Raw genomic sequence first — 14,423 nt, 5'->3', positions numbered from 1 at the left:
GTAATGGGGCTAATGGGTTGAGGCCCATTTGATGCACGTATGGGCCCAATTGGCAAGGCCCATTTGATACACATAAGGCCCATGTGAGTAGGCCCATTTGATGCACTCTAAGGCCCACGAGTCATGGTCCATTGCAATGCACATAAGGCCCATTGGTGCGACCCAATGATGTGGCCCACTTGATGAATATAAGGCCCATATGATATGGTCCATTTGACGTATTTAAGGCCCAATGGGATGTACCTAAGGTCCATTGCAATGTACGATCCCAACATGGGTTATGTAATGATGTTTACATCGGGTTGTACCTTGGGAGCAATGGCGGTTTGACGTCCCCATTGCAAGTATAGTGTTGGTTAAATGTCCGCATTATAACTTTTCCTAGGGCCCATTGTTAGACTCGTACGTGTTATGTGTAGGCCGTCTAGGCCCATCTTCGTTATGCACATCATCCATCCTATATAACATGTTTAGTTCCATGATTCATGATCATATGCATCATACGTATGCTTGATATGAGAAATGATGTGCCTTCGGGCAGATTGTTTAGGGGCTCCCGTACAGGGGGTGTTGCCCTACATGAGCGCACGATACGCGCAGGATTGCTGCATGACTGAATAGTGTGATTCATGCATTCGTATTCTGTGATATGGTTACTGTACGCTCTAGCGACATCAGGGCCGTAGCCTCCACAGACGTATCGTGGTTGGCAAGATTGGATACCGGAAATACCGTTCTACATGGGGTGCGATAGATATCCCTGGGTGAAAGTCCCTAAACCCTTATGGTACCAGGAGGTTGCTCCAACGTCTAGACCGAGTGGATGCATGAGCGCTGAGTGCCGATTACCAGACGGTTGCGCTTTCCACTGTGTCGTGGTCGGTTGGAAGGGGGTGCGGCCTTACCCGCCCGAGAGTAGGGGGCAATGCTAGGCTGAGTCTGACCAGCTCGAGGAATGGGTTCGCTATTGACGAGCCGAGCCTGATATTGGCAGGCGGATAGTGAGGTCTTTTCCACTCACCTTATTGCGCGCGATGGGGCAGCAATCTGGCTTGGAGTGTACTAGACACCGGTGATATTTCAGATTTTGAGTTGTATTGATATGTGGACTTAGATGAGGATTTGCATGCTTGAGTTGCATTTCGCATTGCATGGCCTTGATATGGCCGACATCATTCTTTGCACCGCATGGCCTTGGTACGGCTAATGGTATTCTTGGCATTCATCAGCATGTTCCGCATTACTCTAATACTGCATAACTGCATTATCACCTTAAGCATACCTTTCACCACCCTCTAAGCTTTCTATAAGCTTATGCACGACCGTTGCGTGCAGGTGACGTTGGATCGCAGCAGCGCTGAGGCTTGGGCGCGTAGCTGATCTTTTTTGGAGCTTTTGGTCTATCATCATTGTATTTCCCTTATGCTCATTGTACTTGTAAAGTTTTTTTATTATAATGGAAATGTGATGGAGTTTTTGGTTGTTGTTTGTGGGTTATGCCTTTGGTTATGCTTATTATGAATCAAACTGATGTTGAAAATCCTCCTTGTAGCATCCCAGGATCAGAACCTGGCGAATGGGTGTTGGGAGCCGAGAATGGGGTTCTACGGAGGCTGTCGGCGCAGGATTCGGCGATCGAAAATTTTGTGAGCCCGGTTTCCGAGTTTGGGGCGTGACAGGAAACCCTTAGAATATCTCCCAATCCCATTTGCACCCATATTTATAAGCTATGGAAGAATTCCAGACAAAATTGAAAACAAATGTTGTAAAATCGCAACTATACATAAAATTGTATGGATTCTGTCGATGACATCGAACAGTCTTCAGTGTCATCGAAACTAATCCTTTGATGGCACCGAAGCCACATCGATGGCATCAAAATAACACCTCAATTGCCTAGAGAAAAAACATGATTTTTTTGAAAATTCTCGATTGCATCGAGTTATGTTCGGTGGCATCAAACATCCTCTGATGGCATCAAACAAACTGCCTGATAGTCCAGTGACCAATTGGAGAAAATAAAAAAAATTCTCTATGGGATCGAGCATTGTTCGATGACATCGAACAGTCTCTCAATGGCATCGACATTTTCTGTATCTAACTTAATTTAAGACATCAAATACAAATACAACAGATTTTCTATATATGTAGTTACCTGACTTTAATAGGTTGAAATTTAATAAAATAGAAATTCAACTCTTAGGGTTTGGAAAAAATAAGAAGTGATAATCCAATTAATATGTTTAGAATAGATCTTTCTTACAATCTATTAAAGGAAAACAGACTTTTTTTTTAATTAGTAAAATTTTATTCATATATTTCTAAATTAATTTAATTAGAAATATTAAATATAAATCATACATTAATTTATAGGGATTTGGGATTTAACAAGATTTACGTTTAAGAGTTTCTATGCTTTACTTATTTATAATTTTATAAAAAACCTAATTTTAATTTAAATAAAATAAAATAAAATTTAAATTAAAAATAATCATTATTAAGATTAAAAATTAAAATTTGAGTTTATTAAAAAAATTATGAATTTTCCTTAAAACTTAGAATTATCTCTATTGTGAAATTAATAATTAATTCTCATTATTTTCTTTCGACTTTAAATTTACGAAATTAAATTACTATTAATTAATAATGTATGAATTTTGATTAAATTAATATCTTCTAAATTCTTAAGTTTAACATACTTGAAACAACAAATTATTAAATAATTTAGATTCGAATATAAATCACGAAGAAATCTGGTAATTTGAATTGATATCTCCAAAACTACACCCGATAATTATATGTGATTAAAACTGCGTTGCAGTGCAATATTAAAAAAATTATAGTATCTTTTATAATTTTTTATATAAATTTAGTAAATCTTCTTGACTGTAAATTATTATTATTTTTTAATTTGAGAATTTTGAATTCATAATTTATTTTGAGATTTTTTACTTTGTCTCTTAAGATATTTGTGTTGTGATCCACTTTTTCTGTGCACCATTGTACGTTATAGTAAATCTCAAGGAATATGCTGTGACAATTTTTAAAAATTAAAATTTTAATTATTTAATTACAGTCATTACTAATTTAATAATTATCAAACTTTACAACGGTTTATCTGCATAATTTAAAAATAACAAAGAATATGTGATGTAATATTATATAGCTTGTAACTAACCTGCAGTAAGTTATATATTTAATAATTCCAATTTGAATAAATGGTGATCACTCATATTGTGTAAATATTTATTTTAATGCAAGTGTGTTGCCTCGAGGATGTCCTTAAAAGACATAAGCAAGTAGGATAATTATGTCTCTTAATGAAAGACCTTAAAGCTAACAAGTATGACGATTGTGTCCTTTGATTGGAAAACTCTAAAGTCAGCAAGTAAACGACTATGTCCCTCGAGTGAAACACCATATAACCCATTGGATCCTTTAAAGTCCCATAAAGTGCTTCACGTGGGCCATCGCCAAGGTTGTATATAGCTGATGGATGGCTGTTGTTCAAGTTAACTCAGACTCGATCGATTTAACCTGGGCCACCCCAGCTGCCCAACCATCAAGGAGCCTGCCTGCACGAGTCAGATCATTATATCGTGACCTATCAAGTGGGCCACACTGACAGCTCAATACACCTATGCTATCCAGTTTTAGGCATGCATTAATACAAACTGTATAAAGCTGATCCAGATTGAAAAGGATGGGTTTATTCAACAGAAGGATTGTACAATGCTCGTCTCCCAGCCGTCCAGTCTTTTAGCCTGTTCAAGTAGGGCCCACAGTGCAGTTATGCAACTTGCGAACCATCAATATGATCTACCCCACTGTGGATATCCAATGCGTGAAAAATATCCCAACGGGAAATCCTGACCCTTCAATCTTTGGCCGGAAATAATAAACGGTTATTAAAATAGGCAAAATATTTATATATACCGGATGCTATAATATGGAAAATTATAGGCATGGGCCATTCCAGGTGAGATCCATAACATCAACGGTCTGGATCACCAATCCATCTGGCCATTTGCACAAACCGAAAAGCCCGAATCTACTGTACAAACTCTCCACTTTTGAGTACGGGGAGTTGGTGAAATGTTGCAATTTATACCATTGAATGCAGAAGTTTCTATTCGTACGACATCAGACTCGTCCGTACAATTATGGCACATGGTTTGGTGATCTATGTCATTAATATTCTAGGCCCTATAGCTGAGGATCTAAACCGTTGATTCTAGGGGAACATGCACGTAGCTACGATCTTTGGGGAGATGATCAGAACCGTTCAAGTCACTGATCCAACTATGGACAGAACACCCAAATTCCATTGAGAAGATTACATTAACAATCTTACGTTCTCCTTCTAATTTGCGCCATGCACGATTTTACTTTTAGTCGTCCATTTCATAGCCATCAATTAGACGGTCAAGATTGCTTGATAAGCGTCATTTTACTACACATGTTTCATCCGCAACCAACAATTTGGTTGGTCCCGATAGCTGTCCATCAATGCCACGTGTGAGGAGGATATATCTGTGTATACCATGCTCTACGGTTCATCAATCGTTCACCTATTCAGTAGTGACCCCTCCAGTACCGATGTAGGTGCTGGAAAAGCTCTGTGGGCTCCACCATGATGTATGTGTTCTATCCACGCCATCCATCCTTGTTTTCAGCTCATTTTAGGTCAGAAGCCCAAACATTACGCAGGTTCAAGTTTCAGGTGGACCACATCATAGGAAACAGTGCTGATTGAACTCCCGCCAATAAAAAAATCACGAGGGCCTTAGAAGTTTTGGACCAAGTTGATATTTGTTTTTTTCCTTTATCCAGGGCAACGTGACTACATGAACAGGATGGTTGGAATATATATATATATATATATATATATATATATATGGAAAAGGTACTATGCGCTCGACCTCACAATTAGCTCCCGTGAGGTCGAGCTGTGTGGGCCCACCGTGATGCGTGTCGACCATCAATACCGTTTATTTGATGGGTACCCTCTAAATTATGTAATATCCCAAAAATCAGCCGTATAAGAAACTCAGGTGGGCCATACCATCTAAAATCATGTGAAACACCATTAAAATATATAAAAGCACTTGGTGGGGCCCATCTGAGTTTTGAATGCTGCTGAAACTTGGTCTGAACCCTAATGAAAGTGGTAAACACATAATGAATGGGCTGGATTGGTAAACGACATCTCGATGAGCCTAAAAAATGGATTATGAATGTTTTAATGGTGCGCAGCCCCTCCCCACTTCTGTATGTGGTGTGGCCCACAAAAGTCAGGGATTGACTTGATTTTTGAGACCTAGACTCACGATGGAATACTGCATCTAACTGATGGGTTAGATATTTGAAACGCATCACGGTGGGGCCCACACAGCTCGACCTCATGGGACGGACTCGTGAGGTCGAGCGCATAGTACCTTTTCCCATATATATATATATATATATATATATATACACACACCGCGGCGGGCCTAAGGAAGATTTCAATGGTGGGCATCATTATCGCTACTGCTTCCTATGATGTGGTCCAGTAAAGCTTTGGATTTGCTTCATTTTTGGGCTCGTGCTCTAAGATGATCCGAAAAAATGGATGGACGCGTGGATAAGACACATACATCATGGTGGGGCCCACATAGCTGAATCCAATCCCCATCAATCTAGACCATTCATCAGGTGGGATGGGTCACTGGCTGAAAATTACACGGTTATGATCATCTCTCCCCTCCAATGAATGCACGCATTACGTTGAGTAATGCTTGTTGCCACAATTATTTTCAGCCGTCCATTCGTAGGTTATCGGTTCCAAAGCGTCCAATCAATGAGTGGAGCATTCATGGGAGGGCCCTCCAACTCCGTATAGATCATGGAAGTAATTATGTCCACGTGCTACTCACATGTTAGAATCAGATATCCCTCGGACGGTGAAAGCCATGCATGCTGTGAGCAGTAGACCGTCAATGATAGGCCCATCAGATGGATGGTTGGATCTTGACAACGTGGACCATATGTTGAATGGCAAATTAGCACGTGCTTTAGAAGCGTGTGGAATGGTACAAGTTTCGAACTGGGCACATCTAAGATGGGCCCACCGATGGATGGTCGGATCTTTTCAACGAGGACCACACACTCAACGGAGATGATCACGTGGATGATGGGATGTCCACTGGATAGAGAGCAAAATACTTGGATACTCTGGAAGAGTGAGATGGATGATATGCACATACTTGAAATTTATGGAGAAATTGCATAGTCGTAGCATACAAATAATTTAAATTAAACCGTCTAATTTATATTTGCTAGTTTGGATGTATCATGTGCCCAAAGTTACTTTTAGTGGGCCATCTAACTATTACATTGGTGGAGACTCATTGGTCAGTTAAAAGATGAAGAATATCCAATTGTATTGTTAAAAAAATGTTTCCACCAATGAGAGGTTGGGATTGTCCAACTAATCTCAGTGGGTCTCACAATCTAATCTATTTGAGGATTATTACCCAAAAAAAAAAAAAAAAAGTCTACCAATAAGAGGTTAGAGTTGTTCCATCAATTTGAGTGGGTTCCACAATCTAATCTATTTAAGGGTTGTTAAAAAAAAAAAAAACTGAGTGTCTAATAATAAAAGGTTAGGATTGTCCAACCAATTTCAGTGGATTTCATAATCTAATCTATTTAAAATGGAATTAAGAGTAAGCGGGGCTTATTTGAAATATGATGAAAATGAGTCCCTTAGTATAAAATGCAATGAAATTTATTTTTGAGCTACTTTGGAGAGGCATACGAGTAAACAACGGTGTTGTTATATTTGCATTTGTTGTACGTGTGACATATTAATTGTTATGGTGAAAATAAATCAACCTACTATTAACGGCCAGGTCAACAATTCAACAGTTTGAGGCGATCCAGTGGTCCGACCACTTTGACCAAGTATGTAGAAAGGCCAAGCTCAACCTCCTCAACAAAGTATGGAGAAAAGCCGAGCTCGACCTTTAGGCACAAGGTTGATACAGTTATTAATCAACTGCGATCTAAAGTGAGCTAATGCACCTCAAGTCGGCAAGACCCGTCTTGAGACGAACGCACCATCGACTTTGGTTGTGAACCAGGTCGGACTACTTCAAGACAGCTAAGCCCGCCCTCTGTGGGAACCGACCTGACCTCAATCAGGTTTGTCCGTGTTCTTAGCCGAAGATCGCAGAAACCGACTCCCACACGAATCAATCCGAGATTCTAGCTAAGGATCTAGAAAGATCCGCCGCGCAAGGAGTCCGAACCTATTATAATCAATCCATACCAAATAGGGATAGATGCCCTCTATGACACCACCTCTCTTCACCTACAAATAAGAAAACCCCCAAAGGTGAAATGTACACACAATCTTTAGTCCTAAACCCTCAATATTCAAGTAGATCCAGATTCCTTTCTTGACTTAGGCATCGGAGGGTCTCTCGCACGGGCTAGGGTCTTCCTTGTCTGTCCTATGTGCAGGTTCGCTGGCTCAGGGATGGTTAACCAGATTTCTGCATCAACATTAACGATACTCCAAAACAATTTAATTATTGGCCAATAACTAAAATCATACCAATAAAATGATCCAAGTTGTCTAAATATTTGCCATTTAAATGGATGACTTAAATAAATGGGCAAATTGCTTGTTTGTGATCATTACGTGTGTGGCCCACCCAAGGCTTGGAAATCCCTCGTGGTTGGGTAAAATATATATTTCAATAGGTTTATTACAATCATTCCATCAAATATCACATGTGTACACTAGATTGGAGTATTTAAATTGAATTTAGATATCATATATTCTTATGTGAATATATTGAAAATTCCAATGCATTTAAATTCCTCACATTTACTCCCATAAATAAATAAATAAATAAATAAAAACCTTGAATTACAATTGTTTTTTTTTTTTTTGCTCACATCCAAATGCAATTAAGTTATTTATTATAAGCTCTCAAACGATCCCCTATTTTGGGTTAATATTTTTTATATTTACATTTTTTAAGTGCCTACATGTTAAGCCTTGCATGCATCTGAAGTATCAAATAACTTTGGTTATCTGTTACATAAGGGCCTAGTTAGCTGTAAATAAAAGTGCGGCGTGGTAAATAGGTAATTATGGCTTGGTATTTACTATCAATAAAGACGTTAACATGTACAGTTTAAAAAGTGTATCATGTAAACTCTACTGGGCGGCCCACCATAATGTATGCGTTTCATCCATGCCGCCTGTTGCAATCCAATTCAATTAAATAAGACAATTCGTATAACCGAGAGCTTATATTGGATACATGTGTGTGAGTAGGACGGGCGAGCATGCCAGTGTCTGCCTTACTCAATAGTTGATTGAATTAATTGTTAATGTCTCATTCACCAAGACAAACAGATTAGAGCCTTGGATCAAGAATCCAAAGTCTTATTGGGCACCAAAATTGTACTTCGCTCCCGCGGCTAGTGAAAAGAAACAAGGCAAATCATTCCAAATGAGTTAATTTTTCTTTGTGACAATATATCAGGGTCTACAGTCTCAAGGACTTATTCTTTCACCAACACTTTAAGTTAAAAACACTTTTAAAATGAACATAGATACATATTCAAATTAAATAAATGTTAAATGTTTTCGATTTCATTAAATATTATAAAATAATGTTTATTACAACTCACAACTTATGAGACAGCCAAATGAATAAACAAAAATAAAAATAGATAAATACCTGATACACGTATCGAAATAGATGAATCGTGGCGGGTGTGACTAACTAAATCGGAACTTGGAAGAAGCACGATCTAAATTGACTCTACTCTTAAGGTATTATAGCAAGAGCTTGCTAGGCAGTAGCTAAACTAAGCTAAAAGAAAAGATAAATAAAACATAGACTAATGTGTGTGGTGAAGGGCCTAATGCTTTTCTTCGATTGCTCCTTTTCTAGATTGTCGAGGTGGTGAAACCTTTGTTATGGTCTTCTGGCTACTTTTGAATCATTCACACTTGCGTCGCCGGCTTGGATATGAAAATCCTTGATTGATCCAAAACCATCGACTTACATTGGAAAGACAGAGTCCAACATCAACCCAGACTTGCTAGCTTCTTAGATCTTCATTTCGAAGTTGATTTGTTGTAAAGATCTTTGTGGCCCACTAAAGATAAAGCCCGGGATCACAACCAAAGTTCCTTTGGACTTAGGCCATTAGGTTAGGTTTCGGGAACCTCATGGGTTGAGATGGAATGGACCCCTTTAGGAAATCGAGATCGTTTGCTTACAGGATCCACCATCTTGATAGTTTGAAGTGTGGGAGGGATTAGATGAGTATGATCCATCACATTAAGATTCTCAAACCTTTGGCTAGGGAATGGTCATGCTAGATTTTGGATATAGTTTTCTCATTTTCTTGATTCCAATTGAGGTATGTGAAGAAAGATATGATCAGATCAATAAGCCTATCTCTCCTGATATGGGTCCAAAATATATCCGCGTTTTTTTGGACATTGCTCCGATATTCGTATATTCAAAAACTGATAAGTTGCTACAATCTCTCTAAATGTCTTTGGAAAGATCTCCTATTTTAGAAGGATTGTAAGAAACGACCTCACCTAGAGAATCATCGTGAGATTTGGGATAAGTTTTGATCTCTTGGCGGATTTCTTATAGACGTGATGGGCACATTACCTCATTAATGTGCACGATAATCGTGGCCACATGGCTTATGTTGATTTTCTCTCCTAAATGCCTACCTAAGGGCTCGTGCCTCTACATTGATCACATAATGCATATCGCTGAAGGAAATGCTAACAATGATACTCTCAAGTGAGAGTATATCTTGTGCTAGTTACGATCTCGTGGTGTTGATATACGACGACTTTCGATTGGCCCACGTTAGGGTGCCAAAATAAGTGTAAACACCATACATCTTTAAGCTCATGGCCTAAAATGACATGAAAAATGATTAAACGTGCGGATATGCATCATGGTAGGCTTACTTGTTACAGTGCCAAGTTTTACTCAATTTTTGGAATATAATTCCTACCAAACATGAAGCAATAGTCATATTGCTTGTTTACCATCGTTTATATAGATTTCCAACTAACCAAAAAACCCTTAATGGGTAGGTACTTGAAATGGTACAAGTGGATTGTGAAAACTACCCTAATTAAGTCGAGCTTTGAAAGTCAGAATTTTTTTCCTAACCTTTGATTCCAAAACACTTGTTTATTTAAAATAAGGCAATTTAATTATTAGATAAACAAAATTAATTTTTACCCATAATTTGGACCATCCATTTTTAATTTCTTGCATGCCATGCATGCAATTTCTCAATAATTTTTAATTGCTTGCGCGACATCCACCACACTGTCTCAAGGATGGATTAGGCGCCTTCCCAATTAACACTGAACTCAATGAGGCTCTAATATGGCATCATTTCAATGGCCCGCACATGTTGATAAAAAAGGGCCCACAACTCTCAGAAGATCGTTTGGTCGAGTATGTTCTCATCCTTCTCTGACGAGTATCTGCAAAAGGCAATGAGAAAATGCCATGTTGGCCGTCACTGAGTTTTGTTTTATTGGAAAACATGTAATCTAGACTGGTTATCAAAGTATTTCTATTTATAAAAAGAGGTTTTAAGTCCAATTACTTGGACTAGAAGTTATGGTCCAACCACTAAATATTTCTAATCTTGCGTAAATGTGTCATATATATCTAACCCCTCCGGTAGGTTAGCCCCATTGTGAAAATCACCTTTTCCAAAAAAATAAATTTTTCCACATCTACTTATAGAGTGGACGAATTTGTATTTTTCTATTTATCAATGGCTAAAATTCTTTTTAAATTTTTTTTTTAATGGTGTGGCCCACCTGATGAGTAAATGGAGCTGATTTTTTGCATTAGGTGGTCATTATGGTAGGGCCAGCTCATTGGAAGGGTTGTATGTCACATGAATCCGGATCCTCTGCTTCACACAAATATGAAAATCATGTTTTGGTATATTGTGATTGGTCCGTGCCATCATCAACATTATTAGCACTACTGCATTAAATGATGATGTATTGTGGTACAATCAAATTGTAAAAAGTAAGAAATTTTTCTTTATGGAAAGCAGAGAATCCCAACTCATAGAAGCAGATAGGCTAGTGTTCCACGTGCCAGCGATTTGGCTGGTGCGGGTATGTATCGCTTGAAGACGAGCTTGGCCGAGCTCCAAGTTGTACGAACGGTTCAAACTTACGTGGCCCCAAAATGATATATTTATTATATCCACACCTTTTTTAAATATTATTTTAAAACATGATACAAAAAATGATTCATATCCAAAGATTAAGTGGACAACACCACCGGGACAATGATTCTCACCGTTAAAACATACATAAGGCCCATCATAGCATTTACTTTCCATCCAATCTACTCATAAGGTCACACAAACCTGATGAAGATGAAAAAGAAATACCATATTAATCCAAAACGCCTGTGACTCCAAGAAGTCTTTCAATGGTAGAAGTTTAATCCCCATAGGTTTTTTGCATTGTGGTTAACTTGAGCTTTGTATCTTTCTTATTTCTAGGTTCAAGTCCATAGACGAGCTCACCAAATGAATGGACGGTTAGGATATAACACATGCGTCATGATGGGACCCACAGACTTGGTGACGTCAACATATCAGCCAGATCGATGGTGTGTTGCACCGTCCAATCGGCTTCCCAATTCATATCACATGCACTGAGCAGGTTGCTGTTCGATAGCATGTGATTTAACGGAGAGAAGAGTTATCACAGATGGAAACTTAGTTATAACTGTTAACATCCCATGCGTAAGTTAGAATGTACCATCATGACCCTACATCACCGTCACCATCCATATGGAAACTTAGTTATAGCTGTTAACATCCCATGCGTAAGTTAGACTGTACCATCATGACCCTTCATCACCGTCACCATCCATCCACATCATCCCACGCATCAAACTACATCCTCATCATAATCCCGATGTCCAAGCCTCGTTCCCACAGCTCCCAACGGTACCTCCAAAAGAGCCTGCTAAGGTTACTCGCGCAAATATGACTACAATCCTACTCGCGGCTGACGTGTCAGTGCGGAATGCATTGGCGAGAGTGAGGCCGTTCAGCGTCTGGCCCATCTTTTACTTCTCCGCTTCCGACAATCAATCACGTCTGTTCATCAGCTGGGCCACACATGCATCAAAGCATGGACAGACGTGGATTGGACTCAGTCCTGGTAGGGCTTTGTGGGGCCCACAGTGATGTATGTGTTTTATCAATACTGTTCATATATTTTAACAGTTCATTTTAAGGTACGAGCCAAAAAAGTAGGCAGAAAAAAGGCTCAAGTTGGCCACACCACACGAAGCAGTGTCCACCGTTGAAACCTTCCCAGGCTCACCTTGATATTTATTTTCCATCTAAGCTGTTCATAATGTCATATATACCTGGATGAAGGGAAAATACAAATATCACCGATATAAAAAACTTCGGTAGCCTCAGGAATGTTTCAGCGGTAGATGTTCAATCTCCACTGTTTTCTATGGTGTGGCCGACTTGGGCACTAGATCTTCTTATTTTTCAAAACTTTAATCTAAACTGATCTGTTAAAATGGATGGACGGTGTGGATAAAAGAATTACTTCACGGTGGACCCCACAGAGCCCCGAGGACCGAGTCCCGCGTCCATCATGGGCGTTGAACTTACAAGCGCGGACACGAATCTTTGCAACGTGGAATACAGGTGACACCCACGCCAGTCGTTATGCTGGTCCCACCATGTAGATAGCCCACGTAAAAAATGGGCGGATCTGATCATCCAGTTCTTATATGCACTTGTAGGTGTCATGGGCCATCTGATGACCGGCTTGGATCGTTCACGCGTTTGGCAGGTGGAAACGCGTTTGCAAGACTGCACTCGCTCCAGTTCACATGACCCTCTCGCACTTCCAGGTTGGAAATTATAAGATAGAACCGTCTCTACTGTGATTCGATAGATCCCATCTCACACCGTACACGTGGAAGTATAGAAAATAGATCTGAACCATTCATCATGTGGGCTTCTCTTGAGATTGCTTATGCTTAAAAATCCACAAATCAAAACATCTTTTTCACAACTACCGTCCATTTGAAGGCCACGAGATGGATCCTTAGAATTACCCGAGAAGGTTGGTATTCTAACATGATCAATCCGCAAAAGAACGAATCAGTCAGACGGTCCAGATCAAGCGTTTACTCTACAACTGGATGACTAGCATACTATGACAGAGACAGCTGTATCGTATCATTTCATGAACGGATGCGAGTTTCCAGGACGCGGATTGCGCGAAGCCGGCCGTTCTGATGCGGATCCTCACTTACACTGCCAGCAGCGACTCGCTGATCTGTGGGCCCACTATGATGTATGTGTTTAATCCACGCCGTTCATCTTTTTTCCAAACTCATTTTAGAGTATCAGCCCAAAAATAAGTTGGATTCGAATCTCAGGAGGACCATGCCAAAGGAAAAAGTTTTGATTGAACGCCCACCGTTAAAAATTCTTGGGGCCCACAAATTTTTTTGATCAAGTGATATTTGTGTTTTCCATTCATCTAAGTATTTGTGATATAATTAACAAGTTGGGTGGCAAAAAACATTACAGGGGCTTGGGAAGCTTTTAATGATGGCTGTTCAATCACCACTGTTTTCCAATGGTGTGGTCCACCTGAAATTTGGATCTCTTCAATTTTTGGGTCATTTCCCTAAGACAATGATCCAAAATGAATGGACGGCGACTCCACCCACTATGGGAGTGTATATACATGGGCTCACAGTACCGTCCAGTCGCGACTCCACCCACTATGGGAGTGTCAGCATGCAATCAGCCTTCTGAAAAGCTACGTGGTGAGAGGACTCGGTGGGCCCAACGTGATGTAAACATTTTATCCACGCCGTCCATCCTTTTATCAATATCATTTTAGGATGTAACCCCAAAATCGAAGCATGTCCAGATCTCAAGTGGACCACACCACGGGAAAACAATGGGATGGTGATCTTCACCGTTAAAATATTCCTATGATACTTGGTGATGTTTATTTATCATCCAACTCGTTCCTAATGTTACGCAGTCTTAAATTTAGGGAAAAAAGTAATCAAATATCAGCTTCATCCAAAAACTTTCATGGGCTAAAAAAGATTTTAAATCCTAAATGGGTATTTGGCGTAGGGTGTTAAATAGTAGTAGGTGAGATAGAATTGCATTTGATCCCGTGCAAAATTCATTCAGCACATAGGAAAGATGAGAAATGTTAGGATGAAATTGTATTTGGTCCCGTGTATTTACATTTCATACCATGTGAAATTTTTGTTAATTTTTTAATCTATTACATATGTAAGGGCCTACATTGATGTACATGTTTTTCCATG

This window comes from Magnolia sinica, chromosome 6 (genome assembly GCF_029962835.1).
Source record: "Magnolia sinica isolate HGM2019 chromosome 6, MsV1, whole genome shotgun sequence".
NCBI lineage: Eukaryota > Viridiplantae > Streptophyta > Magnoliopsida > Magnoliales > Magnoliaceae > Magnolia > Magnolia sinica.
The sequence above is the reverse complement of the archived record's forward strand: the minus strand, read 5'-3'. Positions refer to the sequence as shown.